Here is a 14,075-nt window from a genome sequence, read left to right on the forward strand (position 1 = left end):
TCGCCAGTGGTTGCATGATTGAAATAGCAGTTCCTCCCAAGGAACCTTTCTACGGAGCAGTTTTTCCCCGGTGTTGTGGTACTGTATAAGTTTCTGTCTGTGGCGTTGCTCAGGGAGACATTTGTTTCTCTGGGGAATGTGTCTGAAGTTAGCAGATCTTCATTTCATGTCTCCTCCCCCCCACCGCACTTACACCCAGAGATGCTTTTTCTTTCATTCCTTGCTGTCAGAAAATTCCGTTGGCTTAAAATTACTTCACCTCATTCATTATTGAGCATGATGGATCGCTATACCACCGATGGCGGGGTGAACCCTATATCTTTGTTCTCTTAAACTAAATTCCTCATCTAGTTGTAAAGGCATCCTTCATTTTATTCTTCCATTGTTTTGTTTTTTTAAATCAAACTTTTTAAATGTCTTTTATATTTTTAACCTAGCCATAATACATGTAACTAGGACTTTTTAATTACTATCCGTAATGAAGTGAATAAGAGCCAGTCACTGGAAGCTAGCTATTCAGACCATGTGACATCGTAACTAACGATAAATAGATAAATCGTATAATTAATTATTATTTGCCACTGCACAACCATATTTTACCAGCTCGTATACTATTTTATTGAAGTAGGGTTTATTTATTTGTAAAAATATAGTCTAGTTTGTTAAGAATGTATTAACCTATTAGTTACTGCATGTATTAAAAATTATATATTTTCTAGAATACACATATAGTATAAATTATAATTTAATGTCATTCACTTGTAAATTCTAATTATTTGAGGGTTTTTTTCTCCTTAAAAACTGTCTCTTTATCTGAGTGCCCTTATTGTACTAAAATATGTATCTTATGCATTTGTTGTATAATGAAGATTATTAATCTTTGGAAAGATATATAGTATACATAACTACAAACAACAACTGGATTTCATTGACTGTTGAAAGTGTGCTAGAGCTGTATGCTGGTTGGAATCCTTCCACGGGCGTATATCATTGGACGCATGCAAAAAAAATATGCAAATGTTTTAAAATATTGATGTAAAACTATTTACTGCATTTAACTATTGGAAATTGTTAAGCACTGGTTCTTATGATTTTACTATTAAAACTGTACAGTTTCTAGTGTGCCATGTTTATGCAAAGTATTGTTTCTGGAGAACAGGAAAGAGCTGGGAAGCCATTAAAAAAAAATAGCAAGATACCGTGGAGAGTGGCGTGTTTTTACTGAAGCTCTATGTTCCGTTAGGAGAGCAAAGGAAAGATGATGATGATAAGTCTTGTTTCTCGTGTGCCTTGTTTGTGTTAAGTCTTGTTTCTGATGTACTTTGTTTGTGCCAAGTCTTGTTTCTGATGTACTTTGTTTGTGCCAAGTCTTGTTTCTGATGTACTTTGTTTGTGCCAAGTCTGGTTTCTAATGCACTTTGTTTGTGCCAAGTCTTGTTTCTGATGTACTTTGTTTGTGCCAAGTCAGTTTCTCGTGTGCCTTGTTTGTGCTAAGTCTTGTTTCTGGTGTACCTTGTTTGTGCTAAGTCTTGTTTCTGATGTACTTTGTTTGTGCCAAGTCTTGTTTCTGGTGTACCTTGTTTGTGCTAAGTCTTGTTTCTGATGCACTTTGTTTGTGCCAAGTCTTGTTTCTGATGTACTTTGTTTGTGCCAAGTCTTGTTTCTAGTGTACCTTGTTTGTGCCAAGTCTTGTTTCTGGTGTACTTTGTTTGTGCCAAGTCTTGTTTCTGATGTACCTTGTTTGTGCTAAGTCTTGTTTCTCGTGTACCTTGTTTGTGCTAAGTCTTCTTTCTCGTGTAACTTGTTTGTGCCAAGTCTTGTTTCTGATGCACTTTGTTTGTGCCAAGTCTTGTTTCTGGTGTACCTTGTTTGTGCTAAGTCTTGTTTCTCGTGTACCTTGTTTGTGCCAAGTCTTGTTTCTGGTGTACCTTGTTTGTGCTAAGTCTTGTTTCTGGTGTACCTTGTTTGTGCCAAGTCTTGTTTCTCGTGTACCTTGTTTGTGCCAAGTCTTGTTTCTGATGTACCTTGTTTGTGCCAAGTCTTGTTTCTGGTGTACCTTGTTTGTGCTAAGACTGGTTTCTGATGTACCTTGTTTGTGCCAAGTCTTGTTTCTGGTGTACCTTGTTTGTGCTAAGTCTTGTTTCTGATGTACCTTGTTTGTGCCAAGTCTGGTTTCTGATGTACCTTGTTTGTGCCAAGTCTTGTTTCTCGTGTGCCTTGTTTGTGCCAAGTCTTGTTTCTCGTGTGCCTTGTTTGTGCCAAGTCTTGTTTCTGATGTACTTTGTTTGTCCCAAGTCTTGTTTCTCGTGTGCCTTGTTTGTGCCAAGTCTTGTTTCTCGTGTGCCTTGTTTGTGCCAAGTCTTGTTTCTGATGTACTTTGTTTGTGCCAAGTCTGGTTTCTCGTATACCTTGTTTGTGCCAAGTCTTGTTTCTCGTGTGCCTTGTTTGTGCCAAGTCTTGTTTCTGATGTACTTTGTTTGTGCCAAGTCTGGTTTCTCGTGTACCTTGTTTGTGCCAAGTCTTGTTTCTGATGTACTTTGTTTGTGCCAAGTCTTGTTTCTGGTGTACCTTGTTTGTGCCAAGTCTTGTTTCTGATGTACCTTGTTTGTGCCAAGTCTTGTTTCTGGTGTACTTTGTTTGTGCCAAGTCTTGTTTCTGTTGTACCTTGTTTGTGCCAAGTCTTGTTTCTGATGTACCTTGTTTGTGCCAAGTCTTGTTTCTGGTGTACCTTGTTTGTGCCAAGTTTTGTTTCTGATGTACCTTGTTTGTGCCAAGTCTGGTTTCTGATGTACCTTGTTTGTGCCAAGTCTGGTTTCTGATGTACTTTGTTTGTGCCAAGTCTTGTTTCTGATGTACTTTGTGCCAAGTTTTGTTTCTGATGTACTTTGTTTGTGCCAAGTCTGGTTTCTGATGTACCTTGTTTGTGCCAAGTCTTGTTTCTCGTGTACCTTGTTTGTGCCAAGTCTGGTTTCTGATGTACTTTGTTTGTGCCAAGTCTTGTTTCTGATGTACTTTGTGCCAAGTCTTGTTTCTGATGTACTTTGTTTGTGCCAAGTCTGGTTTCTGATGTACCTTGTTTGTGCCAAGTCTTGTTTCTGGTGTGCCTTGTTTGTGCCAAGTCTTGTTTCTGATGTACTTTGTTTGTGCCAAGTCTTGTTTCTGAGATACTTTGTTTGTGCCAAGTCTTGTTTCTGATGTACTTTGTTTGTGCCAAGTCTTGTTTCTGATGTACCTTGTTTGTGCCAAGTCTGGTTGCTGATGTACCTTGTTTGTGCCAAGTCTTGTTTCTGATGTACTTTGTTTGTGCCAAGTCTGGTTTTTGATGTACTTTGTTTGTGCCAAGTCTTGTTTCTGATGTACCTTGTTTATGCCAAGTCTGGTTTCTGATGTACTTTGTTTGTGCCAAGTCTTGTTTCTGATGTACTTTGTTTGTGCCAAGTCTTGTTTCTGATGTACCTTGTTTGTGCCAAGTCTTGTTTCTCGTGTGCCTTGTTTGTGCCAAGTCTTGTTTCTGATGTACCTTGTTTGTGCCAAGTCTTGTTTCTCGTGTGCCTTGTTTGTGCCAAGTCTGGTTTCTGATGTACTTTGTTTGTGCCAAGTCTGGTTTCTCGTGTACCTTGTTTGTGCCAAGTCTTGTTTCTCGTGTACCTTGTTTGTGCCAAGTCTGGTTTCTGATGTACTTTGTTTGTGCCAAGTCTTGTTTCTGATGTACTTTGTGCCAAGTCTTGTTTCTGATGTACTTTGTTTGTGCCAAGTCTGGTTTCTGATGTACCTTGTTTGTGCCAAGTCTTGTTTCTGGTGTGCCTTGTTTGTGCCAAGTCTTGTTTCTCGTGTACCTTGTTTGTGCCAAGTCTTGTTTCTGATGTACCTTGTTTGTGATAAGTCTTGTTTCTGATGTACTTTGTTTGTGCTAAGTCTGGTTTCTGATGTACTTTGTTTGTGCCAAGTCTTGTTTTTAGATGTACCTTGTTTGTGCCAAGTCTTGTTTCTTGTGTACCTTGTTTGTGCTAAATCTGGTTTCTGATGTACCTTGTTTGTGCCAAGTCTAGTTTCTGGTGTACCTTGTTTGTGCTAAGTCTTGTTTCTGATGTACCTTGTTTGTGCCAAGTCTTGTTTCTGATGTACCTTGTTTGTGCCAAGTCTTGTTTCTCGTGTGCCTTGTTTGTGCCAAGTCCGGTTTCTGATGTACTTTGTTTGTGCCAAGTCTTGTTTCTGATGTACTTTGTTTGTGCCAAGTCTTGTTTCTGATGTACCTTGTTTGTGCCAAGTCTTGTTTATCGTGTGCCTTGTTTGTGCCAAGTCTTGTTTCTGATGTGCTCTGTTTGTGCCAAGTCTTGTTTCTCGTGTGCCTTGTTTGTGCCAAGTCTGGTTTCTGATAAACCTTGTTTGTGCTAAGTCTTGTTTCTGTTGTGCCTTGTTTGTGCCAAGTCTGGTTTCTGATGTACTTTGTTTGTGCCAAGTCTTGTTTCTGATGTACCTTGTTTGTGCCAAGTCTTGTTTCTGGTGTACCTTGTTTGTGCCAAGTCTTGTTTCTCGTGTACCTTGTTTGTGCTAAGTCTTGTTTCTCGTGTACCTTGTTTGTGCCAAGTCTGGTTTCTCGTGTACCTTGTTTGTGCTAAGTCTTGTTTCTGGTGTACCTTGTTTGTGCCAAGTCTGGTTTCTGGTGTACCTTGTTTGTGCTAAGTCTTGTTTCTGGTGTACCTTGTTTGTGCTAAGTCTTGTTTCTCGTGTACCTTGTTTGTGCTAAGTCTTGTTTCTGGTGTACCTTGTTTGTGCCAAGTCTGGTTTCTGGTGTACCTTGTTTGTGCTAAGTCTTGTTTCTGGTGTACCTTGTTTGTGCTAAGTCTTGTTTCTCGTGTACCTTGTTTGTGCCAAGTCTGGTTTCTGATGTACCTTGTTTGTGATAAGTCTTGTTTCTGATGTACTTTGTTTGTGCTAAGTCTGGTATCTGATGTACTTTGTTTAGGCCAAGTCTTGTTTCTGATGTACCTTGTTTGTGCCAAGTCTTGTTTCTGGTGTACCTTGTTTGTGCCAAGTCTTGTTTCTCGTGTACCTTGTTTGTGCTAAGTCTTGTTTCTCGTGTACCTTGTTTGTGCCAAGTCTGGTTTCTCGTGTACCTTGTTTGTGCTAAGTCTTGTTTCTGGTGTACCTTGTTTGTGCTAAGTCTGGTTTCTGGTGTACCTTGTTTGTGCTAAGTCTTGTTTCTGGTGTACCTTGTTTGTGCTAAGTCTTGTTTCTCGTGTACCTTGTTTGTGCCAAGTCTTGTTTCTGATGTACCTTGTTTGTGATAAGTCTTGTTTCTGATGTACTTTGTTTGTGCTAAGTCTGGTTTCTGATGTACTTTGTTTGTGCCAAGTCTTGTTTCTGATGTACCTTGTTTGTGCCAAGTCTTGTTTCTGATGTACCTTGTTTGTGCTAAGTCTTGTTTCTCGTGTGCCTTGTTTGTGCCAAGTCCGGTTTCTGATGTACTTTGTTTGTGCTAAGTCTGGTTTCTGGTGTGCCTAAACTAAAGACGCTAGGTTCACAAGGTCTCTATCAGCCATAACTATCGGAGCAGCAGATTTTTATTAGCATATTTACTGGCTCTGAAACGATGTCCACGTTAAGTGTATTTAATCTATACTCTGGAGGCAGGATCTCGTTCACTGGATGTGTGTTATCGCTGTCAAGCTTGGTAGCTTGGTTTAAATGTAGTTTTTCTATGAAGAAATATATATTTATATAGGCCTATATATAAATACATATTTGATAGTTGTAGTTTCGCGTGACTTTTGTCAGCCTTATGTTCGTTCGAAGTTTTTTGTTTTCTAGAAACAATGTTTTCTTTCTTTGCCGCTTTTATTGATCGATTGGTTATTTTAATTAAAATTTCTTGGAAACAAGTTGCTGGAGTGCTCATCGTGATGCTGTTAGACCCATGAATGTGTGCCGTCGCTCTGAAACAACATTTACTAGAGGCACAGCGCAAAAGCTATTGCCAGATGTTTGTGAAAAAATGCATATCTTTCATTGCTTTACTATTTTTTTGTTGGCAGATGTAGGCCCTAATGGGGAAAAGTACCTCCAAATTAAACGGTTATTGTCAAAGTGGTCGCTAAGCTAGAGGAGTTAAAAATTTTCTCTACAAAATATGTGAGAGATATTCTTCTACTGAGCCAAACAACAAGATATTCTTCTACTGAGCCAGACAACAAGATATTCTTCTACTGAGCCAGACAACAAGATATTCTTCTACTGAGTCAGACAACAAGATATTCTTCTACTGAGTCAGACAACAAGATATTCTTCTACTGAGCCAGACAACAAGATATTCTTCTACTGAGCCAGACAACAAGATATTCTTCTACTGAGCCAGACAACAAGATATTCTTCTACTGAGCCAGAAAACAAGATATTCTTCTACTGAGCCAGACAACAAAATATTCTTCTACTAAGCCAGACAACAAGATATTCTTCTACTGAGCCAGACAACAAGATATTTTTATTCTGAGCCAGACAACAAGATATTCTTCTACTGAGCCAGACAACAAGATATTCTTCTACTGAGCCAAACAACAAGATATTCTTCTACTGAGCCAGACAATAAGATATTCTTCTACTGAGCCAGGCAACAAGATATTCTTCTACTGAGCCAGACAACAAGATATTCTTCTACTGAGCCAGACAAGATATTCTTCTACTGAGCCAGACAACAAGATATTCTTCTACTGAGCCAGACAAGATATTCTTCTACTGAGCCAGACAACAAGATATTCTTCTACTGAGCCAGACAACAAGATATTCTTCTACTGAGCCAGACAACAAGATATTCTTCTACTGAGCCAGACAACAAAATATTCTTCTACTAAGCCAGACAACAAGATATTCTTCTACTGAGCCAGACAACAAGATATTTTTATTCTGAGCCAGACAACAAGATATTCTTCTACTGAGCCAGACAACAAGATATTCTTCTACTGAGCCAAACAACAAGATATTCTTCTACTGAGCCAGACAATAAGATATTCTTCTACTGAGCCAGGCAACAAGATATTCTTCTACTGAGCCAGACAACAAGATATTCTTCTACTGAGCCAGACAAGATATTCTTCTACTGAGCCAGACAACAAGATATTCTTCTACTGAGCCAGACAAGATATTCTTCTACTGAGCCAGACAACAAGATATTCTTCTACTGAGCCAGACAACAAGATATTCTTCTACTGAGCCAGACAACAAGATATTCTTCTACTGAGCCAGACAACAAGATATTCTTCTACTGAGCCAGACAAGATATTCTTCTACTGAGCCAAACAACAAGATATTCTTCTACTGAGCCAGGCAACAAGATATTCTTCTACTAAGCCAGACCAGATATTCTTCTATTGAGCCAGACAACAAGATATTCTTCTACTGAGCCAGACAACAAGATATTCTTCTACTGAGCCAGACAACAAGATATTCTTCTACTGAGCCAGACAAGCTATTCTTCTACTGAGCCAGACAACAAGATATTCTTCTACTGAGCCAGGCAACAAGATATTCTTCTACTAAGCCAGACAAGATATTCTTCTACTGAGCCAGACAACAAGATATTCTTCTACTGAGTAAGACAACAAGATATTCTTCTACTGAGCCAGACAACAAGATATTCTTCTACTGAGCCAGGCAACAAGATATTCTTCTACTAAGCCAGACAAGATATTCTTCTACTGAGCCAGACAACAAGATATTCTTTTACTGAGCCAGACAACAAGATATTCTTCTACTGAGCCAGACAACAAGATATTCTTCTACTGAGCCAGACAACAAGATATTCTTCTACTGAGCCAGACAACAAGATATTCTTCTACTGAGCCAGACAACAAGATATTCTTCTACTGAGCCAGACAAGCTATTCTTCTACTGAGCCAGACAACAAGATATTCTTCTACTGAGCCAGGCAACAAGATATTCTTCTACTAAGCCAGACAAGATATTCTTCTACTGAGCCAGACAACAAGATATTCTTCTACTGAGTAAGACAACAAGATATTCTTCTACTGAGCCAGACAACAAGATATTCTTCTACTGAGCCAGGCAACAAGATATTCTTCTACTAAGCCAGACAAGATATTCTTCTACTGAGCCAGACAACAAGATATTCTTTTACTGAGCCAGACAACAAGATATTCTTCTACTGAGCCAGACAACAAGATATTCTTCTACTGAGCCAGACAACAAGATATTCTTCTACTGAGCCAGACAACAAGATATTCTTCTACTGAGCCAGACAAGATATTCTTCTACTGAGCAAGACAACAAGATATTCTTCTACAGAGCCAGACAACAAGATATTCTTCTACTGAGCCAGACAACAAGATATTCTTCTACTGAGCCAGACAACAAGATATTCTTCTACTGAGCCAGACAACAAGATATTCTTCTACTGAGCCAGACAGCAAGATATTCTTCTACTGAATAAGACAACAAGATATTCTTCTACTAAGCCAGACAACAAGATATTCTTCTACTGAACCAGACAACAAGATATTCTTCTACTGAGCCATGCAACAAGATATTCTTCTACTGAGCCAGGCAACAAGATATTCTTCTACTGAGCCAGACAACAAGATATTTTTCTACTAAGCCAGACGAGATATTCTTCTACTGAGCCAGACAACAAGATATTCTTCTACTGAGCCAGACAACAAGATATTCTTCTACTGAGTCAGACAACAAGATATTCTTCTACTGAGCCAGACAACAAGATATTCTTCTACTGAGCCAGACAACAAGATATTCTTCTACTAAGCCAGACAACAAGATATTCTTCTACTGAGCCAGACAACAAGATATTCTTCTACTGAGCCAGACAAGATATTCTTCTGCTGAGCCAGACAACAAGATATTCTTCTACTGAGCCAGGCAACAAGATATTCTTCTACTAAGCCAGACAAGATATTCTTCTACTGAGCCAGACAACAAGATATTCTTCTACTGAGTAAGACAACAAGATATTCTTCTACTGAGCCAGACAACAAGATATTCTTCTACTGAGCCAGGCAACAAGATATTCTTCTACTAAGCCAGACAAGATATTCTTCTACTGAGCCAGACAACAAGATATTCTTCTACTGAGCCAGACAACAAGATATTCTTCTACTGAGCCAGACAACAAGATATTCTTCTACTGAGCCAGAAAACAAGATATTCTTCTACTGAGCCAGACAACAAGATATTCTTCTACTGAGCCAGACAACAAGATATTCTTCTACTGAGCCAGACAACAAGATATTCTTCTACTGAGTAAGACAACAAGATATTCTTCTTCTGAGCCAGACAACAAGATATTCTTCTACTGAGCCAGACAACAAGATATTCTTCTACTAAGCCAGACAAGATATTCTTCAACTGAGACAGACAACAATATATTTTTCTACTGAGCCAGACAACAAGATATTCTTCTACTAAGCCAGACAAGATATTCTTCTACTGAGCCAGACAACAATATATTTTTCTACTGAGCCAGGCAACAAGATATTCTTCTACTAAGCCAGACAAGATTATTCTTCTACTGAGCCAGACAGCAAGATATTCTTCTACTGAGCCAGACAACAAGATATTCTTCTACTGAACCAGACAACAAGATATTCTTCTACTGAGCCAAACAACAAGATATTCTTCTACTGAGCCAGACAACAAGATATTCTTCTACTAAGCCAGACAAGATATTTTTCTACTGAGCCAGACAACAAGATATTCTTCTACTGAGTAAGACAACAAGATATTCTTCTACTTAGCCAGACAACAAGATATTCTTCTACTGAGCCAGGCAACAAGATATTCTTCTACTGAGCCAGACAAGATATTCTTCTACTGAGCCAGACAACAAGATATTCTTCTACTGAGCCAGACAACAAGATATTCTTCTACTGAGCCAGACAACAAGATATTCTTCTACTGAGCCAGACAACAAGATATTCTTCTACTGAGCCAGACAACAAGATATTCTTCTACTGAGCCAGACAACAAGATATTCTTCTACTGAGCCAGACAACAAGATATTCTTCTACTGAGTAAGACAACAAGATATTCTTCTTCTGAGCCAGACAACAAGATATTCTTCTACTGAGCCAGACAACAAGATATTCTTCTACTAATCCAGACAAGATATTCTTCAACTGAGCCAGACAACAATATATTTTTCTACTGAGCCAGACAACAAGATATTCTCCTACTAAGCCAGACAAGATATTCTTCTACTGAGCCAGACAACAATATATTTTTCTACTGAGCCAGGCAACAAGATATTCTTCTACTAAGCCAGACAAGATATTCTTCTACTGAGCCAGACAGCAAGATATTCTTCTACTGAGCCAGACAACAAGATATTCTTCTACTGAGCCAGACAACAAGATATTCTTCTACTGAGCCAGGCAACAAGATATTCTTCTACTAAGCCAGACAAGATATTCTTCTACTGAGCCAGACAAGATATTCTTCTACTGAGCCAGACAACAAGATATTCTTCTACTGAGCCAGGCAACAAGATATTCTTCTACTAAGCCAGACAAGATATTCTTCTACTGAGCCAGACAACAAGATATTCTTCTACTGAGTAAGACAACAAGATATTCTTCTACTGAGCCAGACAACAAGATATTCTTCTACTGAGCCAGGCAACAAGATATTCTTCTACTAAGCCAGACAAGATATTCTTCTACTGAGCCAGACAACAAGATATTCTTCTACTGAGCCAGACAACAAGATATTCTTCTACTGAGCCAGACAACAAGATATTCTTCTACTGAGCCAGACAACAAGATATTCTTCTACTGAGCCAGACAACAAGATATTCTTCTACTGAGCCAGACAACAAGATATTCTTCTACTGAGCCAGACAACAAGATATTCTTCTACTGAGTAAGACAACAAGATATTCTTCTTCTGAGCCAGACAACAAGATATTCTTCTACTGAGCCAGACAACAAGATATTCTTCTACTAAGCCAGACAAGATATTCTTCAACTGAGACAGACAACAATATTTTTTTCTACTGAGCCAGACAACAAGATATTCTTCTACTAAGCCAGACAAGATATTCTTCTACTGAGCCAGACAACAATATATTTTTCTACTGAGCCAGGCAACAAGATATTCTTCTACTAAGCCAGACAAGATTATTCTTCTACTGAGCCAGACAGCAAGATATTCTTCTACTGAGCCAGACAACAAGATATTCTTCTACTGAACCAGACAACAAGATATTCTTCTACTGAGCCAAACAACAAGATATTCTTCTACTGAGCCAGACAACAAGATATTCTTCTACTAAGCCAGACAAGATATTTTTCTACTGAGCCAGACAACAAGATATTCTTCTACTGAGTAAGACAACAAGATATTCTTCTACTTAGCCAGACAACAAGATATTCTTCTACTGAGCCAGGCAACAAGATATTCTTCTACTGAGCCAGACAAGATATTCTTCTACTGAGCCAGACAACAAGATATTCTTCTACTGAGCCAGACAACAAGATATTCTTCTACTGAGCCAGACAACAAGATATTCTTCTACTGAGCCAGACAACAAGATATTCTTCTACTGAGCCAGACAACAAGATATTCTTCTACTGAGCCAGACAACAAGATATTCTTCTACTGAGCCAGACAACAAGATATTCTTCTACTGAGTAAGACAACAAGATATTCTTCTTCTGAGCCAGACAACAAGATATTCTTCTACTGAGCCAGACAACAAGATATTCTTCTACTAAGCCAGACAAGATATTCTTCAACTGAGCCAGACAACAATATATTTTTCTACTGAGCCAGACAACAAGATATTCTCCTACTAAGCCAGACAAGATATTCTTCTACTGAGCCAGACAACAATATATTTTTCTACTGAGCCAGGCAACAAGATATTCTTCTACTAAGCCAGACAAGATATTCTTCTACTGAGCCAGACAGCAAGATATTCTTCTACTGAGCCAGACAACAAGATATTCTTCTACTGAGCCAGACAACAAGATATTCTTCTACTGAGCCAGGCAACAAGATATTCTTCTACTAAGCCAGACAAGATATTCTTCTACTGAGCCAAACAACAATATATTTTTCTACTGAGCCAGACAACAAGATATTCTTCTACTGAGCCAGGCAACAGGATATTCTAACAGAAATAACAAAAGTAGAAAACATCTACAAAGTAAAAGTTTATTTTGAAGAAGCCTAAACTAAGAAGTACTTGCTCTGATAATTCAAATGTCATACCGATGGGACTTCAACGAATCTCTACCAACCTTTGATTTAAACCTTTAACTGTTTCTTGCCAAATGTATGTCTATGTGCCATTGTGGCGTCATGTGAAAGAAGCTTTTAAAAATGAAGTTAATTAAGAACTATTATTTTTACGTTATACGGATGTATGCAAACGCGAAATGAAGCTCTTCAAAATCGACACTAGCAGCTGGCAAGTGGTGTCACTGGATAGATCCACATGGAGAGAGAGAGAGAGCATAAAGGAAGGGTCACGGATTGCAGATGTCATACACAACAGAAGCAGAAAGAAGGTGAAAATGCAACGGCGCCTGGTGATTACATATGCCCAACCTGCGATCGCAGCTGTGTATTAAGGATTGGCCTCTTTAGTCACACAAGAAGTTGCAAAGGGAAAAGATCGTCTCTCGGGACGTAGAATGCCACAGAAAAAGAAAATAAAGAATTAATTAAGAACTTTTGAGACACGAATTTCAAATAATAATACTAATAATAATAGGCTAATAATTATTTTATTTATAAAGTGCTGTTAACATACAAAATGTAGGCTCAAGGCGCTGTGATAACAGGCCTACAAACATAAACATGAGAGCTAAAATGACAAACTAATCTAAAAAAGTTTTAAACAGGTCTTAATGTTTTTCTTGAATGTAGTATAGAATGTTGTCTGTCTGAGATCAATGGGAAGTGAGTTCTAAGCTTTTTTCCGTGCACAGAAAAAGCCCGAAGGCTGTAGCTTTTCAGGGAGAAACGTGGCACCACGAAAAGCGTTAAGTCCATTGAGCTCTTTGAGGAGACATATGAAGTGATCAGTTCGCGAAAGTACAAGGGCATTTCTTTGTTACAGTTACATTGGTGACAAAGTGTAGTCACCTAGTGTAGTCGATTCTCGGTTTCACAGGAAGCCAATGGAGTGTGCACAAGAGAGCAGTAGCAGAATCTCGTCTTGTTTTTCTTAGAACTATTCGTGAGGCATTATTCTGAATTCGTTGCAGTTTGGCGATTTTGTCATCAGGTATATCTGCTAGCCTGGCGTTGCAGTAGTCAAAGCGGGATAGTATGAATGCCACACCTAGCTTTTTTGTTGACTCCGTTGTTAAATATGGTCGGATCTGGCCTAATCTGTGCAGCTGCAGATAAAGACCCTTGCAGAGCTGACTTATATGTGGGTCGAAAGATAGTAGGCCTATTGATAAAAAAACAACTCAAAGATTCCGCACTACATGGACATAAGAAGCCTGGCAGTTCGTGATAAAAAGAGAATTTGTGCTATCGACTATTGAAATGTTGTTCCGAGTGCCAATCTTAATTATTTTTGTCTTGACTTCGTTCATCTTGAGCTTATTCTCAACCATCCAATCGCTCACCCTTGCAATGGAACCACTGATTTTGCTGCCAGATGCGGTAATTCTGTGCGTAGAAAACGAATTTGCTTATTATGACATTGACTTTAAGGTTATTTATATAAGTTTTCAAGATTGAAATCATGAAAAGGAAGCTTTTAGTTTGAAATCTTATTTCAAGTTATCGTAGGCTTTTAAATGTTAATCTTAATAACATTCTTTTGAAGTTTTTGTACCTTACTTTTCGCAAGGTTGCATTTTTGTTATTAGTTGACGGTAGGCCTACAAAACTATACATATAGGCCTAAACTAAGAACATTATTCCCCATTATGAGCTCTTCAAAGTTTACTAAGGAAAGCATGTTCATTTGATATTAAATAAGTTTCTAATTCTAAAATTTTTAATTTTAATATAGGTCCTATGTTATAACAAATGATAATATGTTAGAAACAACAACATTTTAAAATAGAATCGAGAATCAAATTGAT

The sequence above is a fragment of the Biomphalaria glabrata genome, chromosome 17 (assembly GCF_947242115.1).
Source record: "Biomphalaria glabrata chromosome 17, xgBioGlab47.1, whole genome shotgun sequence".
NCBI classification, from domain to species: domain Eukaryota; kingdom Metazoa; phylum Mollusca; class Gastropoda; family Planorbidae; genus Biomphalaria; species Biomphalaria glabrata.